The sequence below is a fragment of the Bombyx mori genome, chromosome 25 (assembly GCF_030269925.1).
Source record: "Bombyx mori chromosome 25, ASM3026992v2".
Lineage (NCBI taxonomy): Eukaryota > Metazoa > Arthropoda > Insecta > Lepidoptera > Bombycidae > Bombyx > Bombyx mori.
This window is the reverse complement of record NC_085131.1, coordinates 6,944,540-6,962,858: the sequence shown is the minus strand read 5'-3', so window position 1 is coordinate 6,962,858 and position 18,319 is coordinate 6,944,540. Positions and strand designations below refer to the sequence as shown.

At 37.0% G+C, this 18,319-nt stretch overlaps 1 long non-coding RNA gene across 1 annotated transcript; it reads right to left on the bottom strand.

The window, feature by feature from the left end:
- Positions 1-890: 890 nt before the first annotated feature.
- Positions 891-1,495, bottom strand: LOC119630593 (uncharacterized). The gene is made up of 2 exons (XR_005246325.2): positions 1,360-1,495; positions 891-1,176 (listed from the first exon to the last, which is right to left on the bottom strand). It is a non-coding gene; the product is annotated as an uncharacterized LOC119630593 (long non-coding RNA).
- Between the last annotated feature and the right edge of the window lie 16,824 nt (positions 1,496-18,319).

The window sequence follows — 18,319 nt, the reverse complement described above, 5'->3', positions numbered from 1 at the left end:
ACTTATATCTCAAGGTGGGTGGCGCATTTACGTTGTGTATGTCTATGGACTCCAGTAACCACTTAACACCAGGTGGGCTGTGAGCTCGTCCACCCATCGAAGCAATAAAAAAATGTGCGAAAACAACGCGTATAAAACATAGTTTTAAATAAAATGATTCACAGTAAAAGTAACAGAAGGTCAACAGTAAATTGAATTCGGCACAAGCGGGTAGTTGTATCGAGTATTGAGTGAGGTGATGTGGAGGTTATGAATACAAAAGGTATAGAATGCGCAGCATTGCGGTCGTGAAACGGAACGCTACGGACACGAACCGGCGCGCGGTGACTGCAGGGTGTCTATTCTGTAATATCACTTTATTCGACTTTTCGGATTTTTAACGTTATTGTTTGAATTAAAATCGTAGCAGCTGGTTCTATGTTTTTCAGTACTATAGGATTAGGCACTTTATTTTCCTTTGTAATAGTAGCGGTCTTTACATACTGTGAGCCCACAAGGGAAGTCAATACCGTCGTGTTTAAATCTGCCAAGAAGCATTGGCGTTCCGGCTGATATAATTAATACTCGTACAATTGAAAATTAGATTGATGTCTCAAGTTAGGTGGCGGCATTAAGATGTCAATGTAGTTGGATAAGAAAAGCAGCAGGTCTGTTAATCTATAGCAATAAAAATATGTCATCTGGCAACGTTGTATTTCTCTGTTTTAATGCTATAATGATATGTAATTTTAATAAGTCTATGAATAAATAATCTACAGTTACCATAGATGACTGTATTGTTCAACTATTCAACACTTAATAATATATTGTGTAAGTCATCAATGCATAATGCCGTTGAAACCGTTATGTCGCTCAGATAAAAATATGAAGTTGAGCAAAAAATAAACTCGTAATACTCATGTATTTATTACAAATAATCTCGAATCTTCAGTACCATTTCATAATCGATATAATGTCTATAGGTACCGATTATAAGTACCGGACGCGGGTTGACGTCACGGATTCTTGTGTATGCGCAGTTCGCTGCCTGTGAATCACGCGACGATGTGTCACCACTCACTGCCGACGCCGACGCTTGTTTTCGACGCTCTTTACATCCATTGCAGTGGAGATACTTGCCACTTCTGGGAACATGTTCTGTTTGGAAGTTTGTTGTCCACTGTGAGCTCATGATACCTGCTCGGTATATTGGTCAGCGATTAAAAACAAGGTTTTAAGATATTAATGCACAAAACCACTGATTTTCTATCTCTTTCTTTTATCAGTGGAGAGAGATGGCACAAGCATTAAGGGTTTTCGGTGCCACCAATTTAAGAGGCCGTAATTCTAAAACTGGCTAATATCAGTTTTTTACGTTACCTGATAATTGGGTACTTTTCTTTTGTCTTCCAGAATCTTGATGGGTAGCAATCAAAAGAGATGTGGAAAAAATACTTAATTATTATAATATTCGGTTAAAATTATTTCCGTATCTTTCTCTAGGTACGAAATTGAACTGAAAATAAGCGGGAAAACAGTCACAAGTCACAACCAAACAACATGACCTTGCCAAGTTTGGCGAACTGCAAACACTCAGTTGTTTGTGCCGACTAAAAATACCTATATCAGAAATGTTTGTGTATTTCTGGAAACAGCCTAAGTATAGTAAAATCAATAAACCTTGTACCTGGTGATATTAAAACTATGAAATTTTGATTCAGTGCATACCTATGTAGTTATTTTCGACCGAATCAATGATCAAGAGTGTCGTGAATAAAAATGACTGGAAAGCACGGAGTAGCTGTGAGGCAACCGGTATAGCTGTCGTAGCCGGCTGGCGGGCTTGTATTTTTATGTAACTCGTTAGGTACTCCGGCGGGTTGCGCCATGACACACGGCTCCGATCGAATCCGCGCTCAATCCGAGACTCATACTCACTCGGTATGAGGAAAACGGAGCCGTTTGGAGGACACCAGCTAACTCGGTTTCGAATTAAATACTAATTTTGCGTGGGTGTGTTTTTGCGTGGGTTGTTTATTGCTTTCAAGGTATATTCTTAGGGAGGATCTTATTTCCAGCGCCGGGTGCTTAAAAGTATATAAACAAAGTTTTGCCAGAAATCGATTTTACGTCCTATTGTCCTGCATTCAAACAGATAAACATATTGCGTTTTGTGACATTCAATAAATTTAGTATCTAAACGATTTAATGTCACGGTTCTATAAAACTTGCTATTTTGAAGCAGATATGAATGTACTGTCCACTCTTTTAGTACTTGTGCACCCGTGCCATTGACAATGCCAGTAAATGATAACCTGCTTCAAAACATACGCCCGTGAATATTGCAGGCTACTTCTAAAACGATGCAGTATTGGTGTAGGTATATACCTAGTCAGGTCATAAGTATTGTCACACAGTAAAAACTTTTCTTTTACAATGCTGGCCACAAAAAAGTTTATTTATTTCGAATTGTTCATGAAAATAAAAATGTATACTTTTAGAATTTTACTCATTTTTAAATATGGAGTGGACGCTTAAAGAAGACCGTGTTGCAGTTATTGCGTTGCATCGTTGCGGTTACGCGCCAATTAAAATTTTTAACCTACTGAAAAATTTGAATATAACCAAAAGATTCGTTTATCGTACCATCAAACGATACAATGAAGACTCTAGTGTAGATGACAGGTCAAGAAGTGGTCGCCCTCGGTCTGTTAGGACTCCAGCAGTGATAAAAGCTGTGAAGGCGCGAATTCAATGAAATCCCAAACGTAAGCAGAAACTGTTGGCCCTTCAGATGGGGTTAAGCAGAACCACGGTGAAAAGGGTGTTAAATGAAGACTTAGGGCTTCGGGCATATCGAAGAAAAACAGGACATCGTTTGAATGCTCGTCTAATGGACCTGAGACTGAAGAGATGCCGCGCTTTGTTGAAGCGGTACGCGGGAAAAAAATTTCGGCAAATTCTTTTTTCGGATGAAAAAAATTTTACCGTAGAAGAGAGCTACAACAAACAAAATGATAAGGTGTACGCACACAGTAGTGAAGAAGCGAGCAACCGTATTCCGCGTGTCCAACGAGGTCATTTTCCATCCTCGCTCATGGTATGGTTGGGAGTTTCTTATTGGGGCTTAACAGAGGTACATTTTTGTGAGAAGGGTGTAAAAACGAATGCAGTTGTGTATCAAAATACAGTCCTGACGAACCTTGTGGAACCTGTTTCTCATACCATGTTCAATAACAGGCACTGGGTATTCCAACAAGATTCGGCGCCAGCTCGTAGAGCGAAGAGCACACAAGACTGGCTGGCGGCGCGTGAAATCGACTTCATCCGGCACGAAGACTGGCCCTCCTCCAGTCCAGATTTGAATCCGTTAGATTACAAGATATGGCAGGCAACACTTGGAAGAAAAGGCGTGCTCAAAGCCTCATCCCAATTTGGAGTCACTCAAGACATCCTTGATTAAGGCAGCCGCCGATATTGACATGGACCTCGTTCGTGCTGCGATAGACGACTGGCCGCGCAGATTGAAGGCCTGTATTCAAAATCACGGAGGTCATTTTAAATAAACTTTAGTGTCATAAGAATCTATGTTTTGTTAAGTTCATTTTGGTATATGAATGGTTACATAATGAATAAACTTGTTTCAATTATTTTACATTAAACATGTGACAGAATTTATGACCTGACTAGGTATTTTTCCTATCCGTTATTGCGAACTCTTTGGAGCATTTTAATTTCGTAGCAAATACAGTGTGCTTAGTGAATTTTTCTAACGTTCTCGATAGCGTAAAAGTTAACTCAATTTTGTATGCAGTTTGAACAGCGCCTCTAACGGCAAACGTAGGCATACAATCCCATTCCATACAAATAGGAGCTAACTTTTACGCTATCGAGAACGTTAAAAAACTCGCACTAATCACACTGAACGCTCTAAGCCTCGGCCGCGCGTACTAACTACACTTATCTACTCTACTACTATCTACCTGCTACGTTTATATCAGGCGGGCGCCAACCCATGCTCAGCCGTGAAACGATCTACGAGCAGGGGCTTATTTTCCAGGGTTCAAACTATTTCCATCTAGAATTTCATCACGATCTGTGCCGTCGGTTAGGCGTGAAAATGTAACAGACAGAGTATCTTTCTTATTTATAACTAACTGACCCAGCAGACTTCGTAGTGCTTCAATCGACAAATAAAATACCTAAACTTTTGTATAAAATAAACTTAAAACTAACAAAAGGAATCCGTCCGACGGGGGACACATCAAAGGGAAAACAAAATTGTTATTTTTATTTAATTCCGAGCATTTTCATATTTATCTACCTTTTAAACCTTTTCTGGACTTCCACAAATAATTTAAGACCAAAATTAGCCAAATCGGTCTAGCCGTTCTCGAGTTTTAGCGAGACTAACGAACAGCAATTCATATTTATATGTATATAGATAAAGATAATAGTATGCATTAGCATTTTTGGAAGAGGAATGAAAAGGGAGAAGAAATGAGAAGAAAAACCGGCACTCTGCCTCAGTTATATTTATGTTGATATTCAACGTAATTAAATCAGTCGTTTACCACATTTTAACAAGGTCTTAATAAACAAATTTTATGAATTGCAAAAATAATTATAATTAATAAAAATTTGAAAACAGATTTATCGATAGAAAACCGCACAAAAAAACTTATATACATAGGAGAACTTAATGCAACGGAGCATCCAGCTAATCTTGGTATTATGACAATATCTTCGCTTAAAAAACAACTGTTGATTTTCTGACATCAGTAAATTTATTATGATTCAAGTTATGTACCGTTCTTATTATTAGGCCTCGATAAACGTAGCCAGATTTACGTCATGCTCATTTTACGTAACCACTTCGGACTCCTGTAAAACCGTTGTACTTTGTTTGAGTTTTGTTATGAAACAAATATTTAAATAAACACATTGGAATGACGTTCGAGCACACTGAACTCTGACGACAAAATTTTTTGGAAAAGCTTCTAAATTATCAACTCATATACCGCGATACGAACGATAAGCATTCAATTTAACATTAAATTAATAACACACGGAATCACGTCATAAGTGACGTTTGCATTGTCGATATATGCATTGACAAGCATGTAATTTTATCGGGATTCATTTTATATTAGAAATGGAAGACGTCATAGTGACGAAAAACAAGAAACTCAGTCGTAAACAAACAAACTTACGGTTCTTTAGTTGTTCGCGTCGATGGAAGCTCTGTATGTAGCAAAGCATAATAATAAGCCGAAATGCAACGCTCTTAGCGGCTTAGCTTAGAGGCCGATGCGTCCCTGTACCCTTGGGCACCGCCCCGACGTCCTCGGCAACGCGACCCTTGCGCCCTCTGGTGCCCTATCGTCCTTGCAGAAACAGGGACGCACTGGAAGAAATTTCAAAACAGGAAAAATGTAATTAGTAGGGACTTACAAATTTGAAAGCAATTATGTTATACTGGTGATAGGACGCGTTGTAAGTCCGTACGGGTAAGTACGGGTAGGTACCAACCACCACCTTGCCTATTTCTGCCGTGAAACAGTAATGCGTTTCGGTTTAAAGGGTAGGGCAGTCGTATTGTAAAAACGGAGACCGTAGAACTCATATCTCAAGGTAGGTGGCGGCATTTATGTTGTAGATGTCTATGGGCTGCAGTAACCACTTAACACCAGGTGGACCGTGAGGTCGTCGACCCATCTAAGCAATAAAAACATTTTTTTTTGTTTATAAATAAAACCTGTACTTGGAAATAAATGTCATTGTATAGTCAAAACTAACGTCAAGTCATACACGATTTGATCTTATTCGCTTATTTTTATCTTAAGCTTATCGCAAATTTCGTAAAAAATTATAATCGTACATTTAAAATGCAGTCATGAAAACTTTAAATAAAATTTTCGAAATTTTGAAAAAAGCTTTCTTAGTTCTTCCCTGCGCTTACCCTCTGCGTTCATCGAGCCATTGTACCTACCGCTATCAATTTAACAAACTCAGCAGTGTACGCTGAAGTTTCGATATTAGAAATGCAGCAACACTGATGAGTGGTCTCCAGTAACAAGATTTTTTTTCCTTTGTAGCAATTCTCATTCAGTTTTCCAATGATTACAATATTTTTTGGATTAATCTGTTTTACTCGTAAATTTATGTAAACCGTGTTATGTATATTATCTGTTGCTATTCTAAAAACAATGAAAAATATCGGTAATAGTGTACTCTGCATTTGGATGGCACACCATAACCCTCAGACACAGCCCACTGAGTTTCTCGCCGGATCTTCTCAGTGGGTCGCGTTTCCGATCCGGTGGTAGATTCTGCGAAGCACGGCTCTTGCTAGGGTTCGTGTTAGCAACGTCGTCAGGCTTGAGCCCCGTGAGCTCACCTACTAGTTAAGGTTACGCTGGAATATCCTCTCCAGGCTACCAGCTTAGGTAGGAAAAATAAAGATGGCACTTATCAATTTGGGAAACATTTTTAGTGGCTGTTATCAGTGATTTGAAGTAAACGATTCTAGCTTAACGCGGTTCATTGAACCGACTCCCCGGCAAACGTTCGGCTTGAGTTAAACTTGATTCAAGAACACTGCGTGTCTCGGTAACTCTAGTGATATGTATACTGATTAATATTACTAACCTACAGTTTAGTACTGGTTCTCGGCGAGTTATCAGTACGATGAATTAACGATGAACCAACTGCACACAGTGAAAACGAAATGATATCAAATGAGTGGAAAACGATTAGTGAGATATATAATTGAATTTAATTCGGTTAAAAATAACCGGATGAGGAGCGGACTTTTACAAGTTCGATTAGAAATATTCATACAAAACCAAAAAATATATAACCTGCTCTAAAAAATTGAATATATATAAGAATAATTTCATAATTTTTTTCAGTCGTTAGTAGGTACATGCACGGAATGTTGTAATTAATTAATATTTCGTTATAATACTAGACCATTGCATTAAATTTCGTAAATAGTATTTAACTTCTAAAATTAATTATAGTTCCATCATTCATTTAGCATTTTTTTATTATTTTTTTATTACTTAGATGGGTGGACGAGCTCACAGCCCACCTGGTGTTAAGTGGTTAATGGAGCCCATGGACATCTACAATGTAAATGCGCCACCCACCTGGAGATGTAAGTTCTAAGATCTTAGTATAGTTACAGCGGCTGCCCCACCCTTCAAACCGAAACGCATTACTGCTTCACGGCAGAAATAAGCAGGGCGGTGTTACCTACTCGCGCGGACTCACAAGATATCCTACCACCAGTAGAAATAGTTCCATAAATCCAAAATAGACAGATAAAATGCGATTCTTAAGACAAAGATGGTAAAAATACGTTAGAAAATTGTAATTTAACAAGGCTTATAGAACAAATAAAGTGTAGAATAGCATGAAATGTGATCTACATTGAAATGATTGAGATTAGCCGTTGTGCGCGCATCACGCAAAAACGATTGGATAAAATTCTATATTTGTTTTTAGTTGCCGTTTTTAGACTTTATCTCTTAATTTAATGTGAGAATTACAGTTTTGTGCGGAAGAAGCGGTGTTATTCGTTTTCTGAATCGCGAATATGATTAAATCATTTGGCGTAAAATGAAAAAGCATTTTTATGTTATCATTATTATAGCGAATAAATAAGCTAAGACCAAACAAATCAATAATTTTTTTCCTCCGTTCGAATCAAGCGATTTATCTTTTTGTGATTATTAACTATTTACCAACTTTATTTAATTATTTATTTATTTATTACACTTCATGTAAAATTTACATTGGCGGACTTAATGCCTAAGGCATTCACTACCAGTCAACCAAAGGTAGTGCAGAGTAAATAGTAACTTTAGTCTTACACTATATAATAAAAACATACAGTAAACAGTTTGTTGTCAAGCTTTAAAAGAAAAAATGTCTATGATATAAAAAATAGGTAGGTATTATATTAATTGAATCGAGAATCTTGAGCTCTAAGCTTTGTCGAAAACTATAGTAAAATACAATTGAAATCAGTAGACGCGCGCGATTTGTGGTTTTTTTTTATTGCCTTTGTAGGCAGACGAGCATACGGCCCACCTGATGGTAAGTGGTCACCGTCGCTCATGGACGTCAGCGATGCCAGGGGCAGAGCCAAGCTGCTGCCTACCATAAATTTACATTACTGCTTTACATTACTGTTCCACAAAATATAAAAGAAAAAAAAACATGCAACGACGCCAATATAAGAAATTGAAAAAAAAAAAAGTTGACGTTAGAGTAGTTTACATCTGTGTTAAATTCGGTAATGATCTCCTTACACTTTGTATATGTACACAACGCTGTAAGAATTCGGTTTTTTTAATCAACCATTTACATTAATCGTGAATGAAAACGATCCGGATAAAACGACGAATACCCAATTACGTCGGAATAATACTATTGTCAATTCATATCGGAACTCAATCATGCTTCGCGGAAGAAGTAGACAGAAGGCCTACACAACCCGTTGTTAACCCCATCATTAAGAATGCGCTTGTTGTGTTTTGTTGTCTTTCTAGGCATAGCTTACACTTGTTAAACTTCTCTAATACCATTGTATTCAAGTATTCTTGAAAGGTTAATCGAGGACATAAAGCATTATGTCTCAAAAGCTCATAATTTACACAACTATTTAAATATAAAATTATTATACCGTCTATCGTCTTTATTATATTTTCTGTTGCCTAATATCGAGACTCGAGCTTCAGTCCACCTTTCTCCCGCCATTACAAATATCTAACAACACTTTGTTTGTACGTTGAAGACTACCGGAATAAAATGGGATGAAATTAGCTAATGTATTTATTTGCTATTTATATGACGTATCGGAATGGCTAAAAGTGCGATGTCTCAGCTACAGAAGATCTGGAAGAATAGAGGGATAGGCCTGAAAACTAAAACCAGACTGGTGCGGACTCTTGTTTTCTCTATCTTCTTGTATGGAGCTGAGACATGGACGTTGAAAGCAGCAGACCGAATGCGCATCGATGCTTTCGAAATGTGGTGTTGGAGACGCATGCTAAGAATTCCGTGGACAGCCTTGCGGACTAACGTGTCGATATTGAAGCAACTGGGCATCAAAATCAGACTGTCTACTGTATGTCTGAAGCGGATCCTCGAATATTTTGGTCACATTGCGAGGAAAGACGGCGATAACCTGGAAAAACTTATAATCACAGGGAAAGTTGAAGGCAACAGATCTAGAGGCCGCAGCCATACTCGTTGGTCCGATCAGATCCGCACCGCTTTGGACAGTACAGTGTACAGCGCGCTGCATGACGCCGTGGACAGGGGAAAGTGGAAAAAGATCCTAAAATTGAAGCTCATGGGTGATGGTGGTCACGACCCTCAGACATGAGGAACGCGACTCGAGGAGGAGGATATGACTTTATGATTAAGACAGTAAAGGTCTAAACGGAATTCACCTATTTGTTGGATTAGCGACATTTGTTCATTGATGATATTAATCCAAAAAACTTCTCCCAAAAACCTGCAGTGTCAAGCTCCGACTAAATTATTATGTATCTATCCAAAAATGGTTCGTTTCTGTCTCTTCCAATCTTTACCGGGATGAAACAAAGTTAGCCTGAAATAAACCATGTCCTTTTCTTCTAGCGTCCATACAATTTACTTAAAATGTTGTAACAGTCGCTCAATTGACGACAGCGTCGGACGACGGTTATGTTAAATCCGCACAAAACATTTTAAAACTAATATTTTGAACCATATCAATCAGCTTAAAATTTTAATTTGTACGGCTGAATTATCCATATTTTTTTTTTCATGAAGAGTACATTTTTAAATTGTCGTAATTACAATATTTTTCAGACGCTTAATGATCAAAAGTCGTGGTTTTTTTCATCGGCGGTGGTCAGTGTGCTTAGTGCGAGACCCAATTTTGTATGCAGTTGGAACAGCGCCCCTAGCGGCAAACGTAGGCAAACGATCCCATTCCATACAAATATGAGCTAACTTTTTCGCTATCGAGAACGTTAAAAAACTCACAATAAGCACACTGGAATGTTGGTAAGTTGGTATATTTGTGAGTAAAGTCGCGGACGACCTTTAGTCTTCCGATGAATTCGTGGTACTGGTTCCGCTCATTCCCACGCAGGTTTCTAATTTTTTCGTTCGTTTGACCCGATTTTACTTCCATACACCGTTTTCCAAGCTTTGCGTAATGCTACGTACGATGATCTGTGTTATTTTTTTTGGAAAAAGTTTCCGTGAAGTATATAATAATAATACTATGATTTTTATGAATTTAATTTTAGCTTGATGCTATTTTTAAAACGATCTTTCTAGAAGCTATTTTTGCATCACGCCATTCTTAAAATTTATGAAATATTGCATGGATTTAGGAAATAAAGTCGCATAAAAATTATGTAATTTTCAAACTTCAACTATCCCGAGATGCGGTAAATAAATCTGTTTTGTGTTATTAAATTATTGAATTATTATTAGAATCATCATTATCCCAGTCACCTGGGGTCGGCGCAACATGTTTTCTCCTTCCATACTCTTCTATCATATACCATTTCTTCGCTCACTCCCCTCTTACCCATATCGTCTTTCACACAATCCACCCATTTCTTCTTAGGTCTACCTCTTCCTCTATATCCTTCCACATTCTATCACTCTATATCCTTCCACTCTCTTAACAACCTCATTTTCATTTCGTCTCATCACATGTCCATACCATCCCAAACGCGCACTCCTCAGCTTCTCTGTCACAGGTGCCACTTTCAGACTTCCTCTAACATATTCATTCCGTATTCTATCCATTCTCGTTACTCCACACATCCATCGCAACATTCGCATCTCTGCTGCATGCAATCGCCTTTCATCCGATTATTATTAGAAATTATTTATTCATTAGAAATATTGTTAGAAAATCAATCAACAGTCACAGTACAGGATTTTCACTCGCGATAATGCCCCGTAAAATACGCTGTTACGATTTTAATCCGTCATTTAAAATCGCAACGCTTTTTTAAAACGCGCTGCGTTATATAAAATTTTTGACACCGAATCTGTGGCTCTCTCGAGCGCGCATATCGGCCACCCTGTACTCCGAGATCTCTCACGACCGTTATAATACGCGTTCGCCTTTTTTCCGAACACGATATTCGTGTCGTTCGCGGCATTTAACTGATATCGCGGTACGGAGGTAGCTGTTTTTCTGATGCGATCACAAACCGGTTGACCATCGGCGTAATGACGACCGGCGACCGTGGCAGAGCGGAATCAGTTTAGTTAAATGTCGACTCGCTACCTACTTTGCATTAGAAGAAATAGTTATCACTATATGTAATGTTGGCTCAAGAAAACGAAATACAAAACTGCGTTCCAACTTCAAGGATCAAAATAACATCAAATTAATTCAACGATTATGATAGAGACACGAAAAAAAGAATTTTTACTTAAGATATTTCGAAGAAGTGGGTTAAAAAGCAGTTATATAGTCTTCGGTATGGAGAGACTCAGAAATATTTTATTTAAAAAGCGCTGCCCATTGACGTCATCGGAGTCGGTAGAAGTGGCAGAACGTAGCGAGCTTTTTAGAAGTCACGTACGCATTTTAAGAATATTTGAAACATAGGCTTAATCAAGCGACTGATTGTTCAAATTTTTTTTATTGCTTAGATGGATGGACGAGCTCACAGCCCACCTGGTGTTAAGTGGTTACTGGAGCCCATAGACATCTACAACGAAAATGCGTCACTCACCTTGAGATATAAGTTCTAAGGTCTCAAGTATAGTTTTACAACGGCTGCCCCACCCATCAAACCGAAACGCATTACTGCTTCATGGCAGAAATAGGCAAGGTGGTGGTACCTACCCGCGCGGACTCACAAGACGTCCTACCACCAGTAAAGTTCAAATTCAAGTAATATTTTAGAACCAATTACGTATACTCTATTTGATTAATTTCTGGAAAATGTATTCTTTATCCCAAAATGTGTTTTCTGTATACAGTCTATACCTAGAACTATTAAGAGTATTGATAATGATAATGATTATAAAATATTCATAGAACACTAATATTGCTATGCTATATTATTGCTATGATATAACTTGTACTTTACAGCAATATGAATTTTATGACTCGTACAAAGTGCTACAACAGCTAAATACCGAAGACAAGTAGTTGGCGTATTATAACACCAATAACTTTTATTAATTTTTTTTTATTGCTTAGATGGATGGACGAGCTCACAGCCCACCTGATGTTAAGTGGCTACCGGAGCTCATAGACATCTACAACATAAATGCGCCACCCACCTCGAGATATAAGTTCTAAGGTCTCACCATAGTTACAACGGCTACCCCACCCTTCGAACCGAAACGCACTACTGCTTCACGGCGGAAATAGGCGGGGTGGTGGTACCTACCCGTGCGGCTCCCCAGAGGTTCTCTACCACCAGTGATTACGCAAATTATAATTTTGCGGGTTTGGTTTTTATTACACGATGTTATTCCTTCATCGTGGAAGTCAATCGTGAACATTTGTTGAGTAGGTATTTCATTAGAAAAATTTATTATAATTAGAAATTTTCCGTTTTATGCTAGCAGCAATGTAGCACAATGCGATTGCAAAGTTCAACAATTACATTCCTCTAAGCTTTAGACTGCGGGCTTACTCAATAATATACAAATAAGTTATTCTTAAAACGTATCCGTATATATGTAAAAAAAACCACAAAAGATATATTACATTAGAAAACGGGACTTTGATGAATATAATATTAATAAATTTATAGAATACGTAGCTTCCTTGTCCTGGACAGAGGAATGTGAGATGACTGATTTAAATGCAGCATTTAATTCATTTCATGATCATATTGTTCTACTCTATAACTTATGCTTTCCTTTCAGAAAAATTAAAATTGATAACAATAAAAGCCAAAAAACGCTATGGATTACTACAGGTATAAAAAATTCATGCGTAAGTAAAAGGAAACTCAGATATTCATATATAAAGAATAAAACTACTAGTTCAAAAATTAAATATAAAAAATACAATAAAATATTAAAATCATGCATAATTACAGCTCAAAAAATTAGAAACGAACATCATATAAATAAATCTAGTAATATATGTCGGACATCGTGGAATATTATAAAGCAAAATGACAACAAAATTAATTCAAATAACAAAAGCAATATTAAACAAATTTTACATAATGGCAGAGTAATCACTGACACTACAGAGATAGCTAGCATATTTAACAATTATTACATTGAAATAACAAATGATGAAAACAAAAACTATAATAATATACAAGCAATAAATACACAAAACACAAATATATCTAGCTCAAGTATATTTTTAATGCCAGCTACATGTGAGGAAATTTATAAAACAATTCATTCTCTCAATAATACTAACTCAACAGGTTATGATGAACTGCCCACCTTTATACTAAAACAATGTGCAATAGCCATTACACCTGTACTCTGTCATATTATCAATCTTTCATTAACTGAAGGTACATTTCCTGATAAATTGAAAATCTCAATAGTGAAACCTATATACAAAAAAGGACATAAGGAATGCATCAATAACTACCGACCGATTACTTTAATACCTATACTTGCAAAAATATTCGAAAAAATCATGCATTCTAGACTCACAACTTTTCTTAATAAATCTGAAGTTATAAAATCTGAACAACACGGTTTTCAAAAAGGCAAATCTACTACACTAGCAGCTTTTAAACTCATTAGTAAAATTACTGAAAATGTAGACAGAAAAATACCCACGGTTGGAGTTTTCTTTGACATGACCAAAGCCTTTGACTTTGTTGACCATAACATTCTTCTACGGAAGTGTAATAATTATGGCATTAGAAGGATAGCTGAAAAATGGCTTAGTAGTTATCTAAGCAACAGACAACAATATGTTGAAATTAGGGATATTGATAATAACAATGAAGAAGTGGCTTTTAAATCTTCATTAGCGTATAATAAAGTAGGTGTCCCACAAGGGAGCATTTTAGGACCGCTACTCTTTATCATTTATATAAATGATCTCTCAGAACACATACATTACCCATGCAGCTTATTTGCTGATGATATAGCCGTTGTAATCACCAAAGATGCCACACTAGATTTAAATGATGAGATAAATGCTACTGTTAGTAAGGTCATAGATTGGATGAATAAGAATAACTTAAAAGCTAATTTAGACAAAACGAGATATATACAATTCTATAATAGACACAAATTTATTAATAACTTAAATATAACTTATAATAATAACACACTAAATGAATGTAATAGCATAACATTTTTAGGATTAAATGTGGATAATCAATGTAGCTGGAATCTTCACATAGATATTACTTGTAGTAAAATTAATCGATTCTCATATGCACTTTGGCGACTTACAAAAATATGTAATTTAAAAACTGCATTACAGGCCTATCATGGATATGTCGCCTCAAATATCAGATACTGTATACCCCTCTGGGGAAATTCTAGTCACATAAATAGAGTGTTCATTGCACAAAAGCAATGTGTTCGTGCCATGTGCAATATTCATCCTCTGACTTCTTGTAAACCATTCTTCCAAAAACATAATATTTTAACTGTACCATCCATATATATACAAGAATGTTGTTTGTTTGTTAAAAAGCACCCACAATTATATAAATCGTGTGGCGAGTACTGTCAATTTAATACAAGATACCCTACTAAACTAATGTTACCAAGTATAAATACTCGTTACTACCATACAAACTGTTATCCTATGACTATCAGAATATTTAATAAGATACCAAACAGCATAAGAGATCTCCCACTAACTCAATTTAAAAGAAAATTATATTTATGGCTGATAGATAAGGCTTATTATAGTGTGCAAGAATTTTTAAATGATAAGTGTTGTACATAATAAAATATTAGAATAAGAAGTGATAGAATGTAAAAATAGATAGATTTAGTAAATTTTGTGTTATAATTAATATAAAAATAAATTAAATTTTCGCATGCCTAAACAGGCGAAATATATGAAGCTATGTCCTATATCTTGTAAACTATATTTCTGGCGAATAAAGATTTTCTTTCTTTTCTTTCTTTCTTTCTATGCTTGAAATTGGCGCCATTGTAATCGTCATATCGTTTGCCGCCACTGACTATTCCTCGAATCCTGATCACGCAGAAGCCAGTCAAGACGCCCTAGACACGTCCATCAGATTCAATAACTCTTGCACTAGACCCCTTCAGCTCTAACGCTAGGAGCAGATTTTGGGGACCCCGGTAACCGTAGGCGTCGAATTCGGCAAAGAGTTTGACAGGTGCAACCTAACTCATACATCAGCCCGCTGAGTTTCTCGCCGGATCTTCTCAGCGGGTTGTAATTCCGATGCAGTAGTAGATTCATTGGCGAAGCAGTTCCTCTTGAGTTGTTAGGTCTCCTGCGGAGACGCTTGAGCAGCTGATAACTAATCCCACCCCTCCTGGTTGAGCTTTTGCTCGGTTACATGTCCTGGTGAAACTGAAAGGGCCTCCGGGCCACCAGTAATCCTTCAATCATAAAAAAGGTTGTAATTGGCTTAAAACTTTAATAGTGTTTTCCGCTTTCAAATCATAGATTTATGCCTGAAGAGTAGATGAATTAATTTAATGATAATAGTCTATCCCTCCGGCCTCTTATTACTCATCATAAATTGTATCCTAATTTATGTAATTTCTTTTCTGTAAAAGCTATTTTCACCATTACTTTATTTTAGTATTTATTTATTGTATTTATGTATGTTTATAGGCATTTATGTAATGCAGTAGTAGATACGTATCTTACTTTTAAGTTTCTACATACATTGCCCCACAAATTTCTACATTACTATCCTACTGTTGACTGGTAGAGAATGGTTTATGGCATTGAGTTCAGCATGTGTACAATTTTGGGCAATGAAGTTGAAATAAATGAATTCGAACTAATGTTTCAGCATGATATTCTTTACTCATGTTCCGAATGCTTTTTTATTACCATTGTAGGCAGACGAGCATACGACCCACCTGATGTTGAGTTGTTACTGTCGTCGGACATCAAAAATGCTAGCGGCAAAGCGAAGCCGCTACCTACTGCTTAGTACCTACCTACCTCGCGAAGGCTCGTTTGAAGAGGAATGAAGTATGAGATGAAGCAGGAAGAAACCTATCTTAAATGCTGGTGCTAAGTCGTCTAAGCCGTATAGATCGGGGTAACCTCTAACACTTGTCGTTTGTATATTATCCGGTGTGCTTTTTTTTCTATTTTTTTCCTACCTAAGCTGAGAGCCTTGGGAGGGTATATCAGCGTAACCTTAACTAGAGGGTGAGCTCACGGGGCTCAAATCTGACGACGTTGCTAACATGAACCCTAGCAAGACCCGTGTTTCGCAGAATCTACCACCGGATCGGAAACGCGACTCACTGAGAAGATCCGGCGAGAAACTTAGTGGGCTGTGTCTGTGGGTTAATTTACTAGTCGAGCCCTTCGTTCGGGTTCGACGAGAACGATGACCGTTGCTTGAGGTACCTAAAAGCACTGTTAGTGGGTCAGGAGGATCCGAAATGACGTGTTTGGGGCGACGTTGACTGCTTTCCATTCTGTCCGCAAGATCGAGAATGTAGTTACCGGCGACCACGATGACAGGGTTCTCGTGTCGTGCCGCTTTATCGAAGGGAATCCGGTGTACAATGCTACTTACTGCCTTCGAATTTTGCTGAATACGAGTATGTTTATTGGGATGCTTAAAGACTGAACCACGAATAAATTGAACAGGATTTCAAATGTATTAACGATCAGTCTGTTTGAAAAGGCTATATAAGTATTACGTGATTCATGTGTACAAGATTATACGGAGTTCGCTACCGAAAATGAAGATTTGTTGTAGGACTGGCGACTCATAATAATGTTAAGAGTACGTTTGAAAAATCGGGATTAAGAATTTTGAATGGTATGAACTGCGCTCAATGTAATATTGTAAACTAACGAAATCGATAACATTTTCTGATAAATTTAGGAAAGAAAATATTCTTTAGCCTCTTTTAACATTACATTCACTTCAGTGACATTTCTCTTACACCGCGTAAATGTACTGAATATAATATTAACGGAAATAATTAACTATAATGTAAATATATAGACTGCGAAAGGGCCAAGCCGATTTCGATGAATTTTTTAGGAAATGCTCAGAATGGCCTAGCGGGTGATCCCGGATGAGGTTTTTGGTAGCGGTCGGATCAATGTTAAATCAAAGTTCGGCCAGCAAATCAGGCCCGGCTTGACTATTAATATATCTAAAAAAAAAAAATTGTGGCGAAAAAACAGATACAACTATCAGTATGACCGGAGATCTTAGACCCGAAAACGGCTTCTTCAGTATAACCCTTAAGGGAAATCGATATATAAATAGGCAAAGAAAATAACAGTTTAGTAGATTTTGTCTTTTCTTTGTCAATTGATCTTCCTTTGTTAATAGCTATGGTGTCATTAATAAAAAAACATTAAAAAGTTTTTTCCACCTTTAACATGAAAAACTATGATTATCAAAACAAAAGAAAAACGATATCCAAAAAACGAATTTAAACCTTGAGGTGTCAGTGATTTTGGTCGAATTTTGAAAACTAGACAAACACTGGTATAACGCTATAAACTATAAAGTACAACAGAAGTAGTTAAACCATGTATTTCGAGAAGTATAGCACTATCTCATTTACCCAATTAACATTGAAATATAGATAGGGCACATAACAATTAAAACAAAACAAAAGAGGTACCTACGGTTGACATAGAGATACGATTGAATTACAAACCAAAACTTACATATCGCAACTTTAGAATAATAGAGGCTAGACCCACTTTAATTCAAAAATGAACCTAGAACGCCCCTTTTCAGCCATTGTTATGAATCATAATATATTATTATGACCAAAAGTAGTATCCTCCTCCTCGCGTCGTTTTCCTCATTACTGAGGGTCGAGACTCCCCCGCTGCATCAGTTTCTCCCGTACGATTTCCCTCCACCTTTTACCTTTACCTTTTAGTAGTTTGCCCAATGCTTGCTTAACAACTCCGCTATTTTGGAAAAACCAGACAACGACCACACCGTTCCCAAAATATATGTACATTCTAGAGAACTATCAATCACATCACTTTACCATGTTTTTGTGAATGCACTACCAAATAACCAATAATAACTTCGAACACGGTGTAAGTTATCTTTGCCGTAAGTAAATGCTAAGTAAACGAACAGATTTGGCGCTTTTTTCTTTTATTTATCGGACTTTCTGTACAATGGATTCCAAT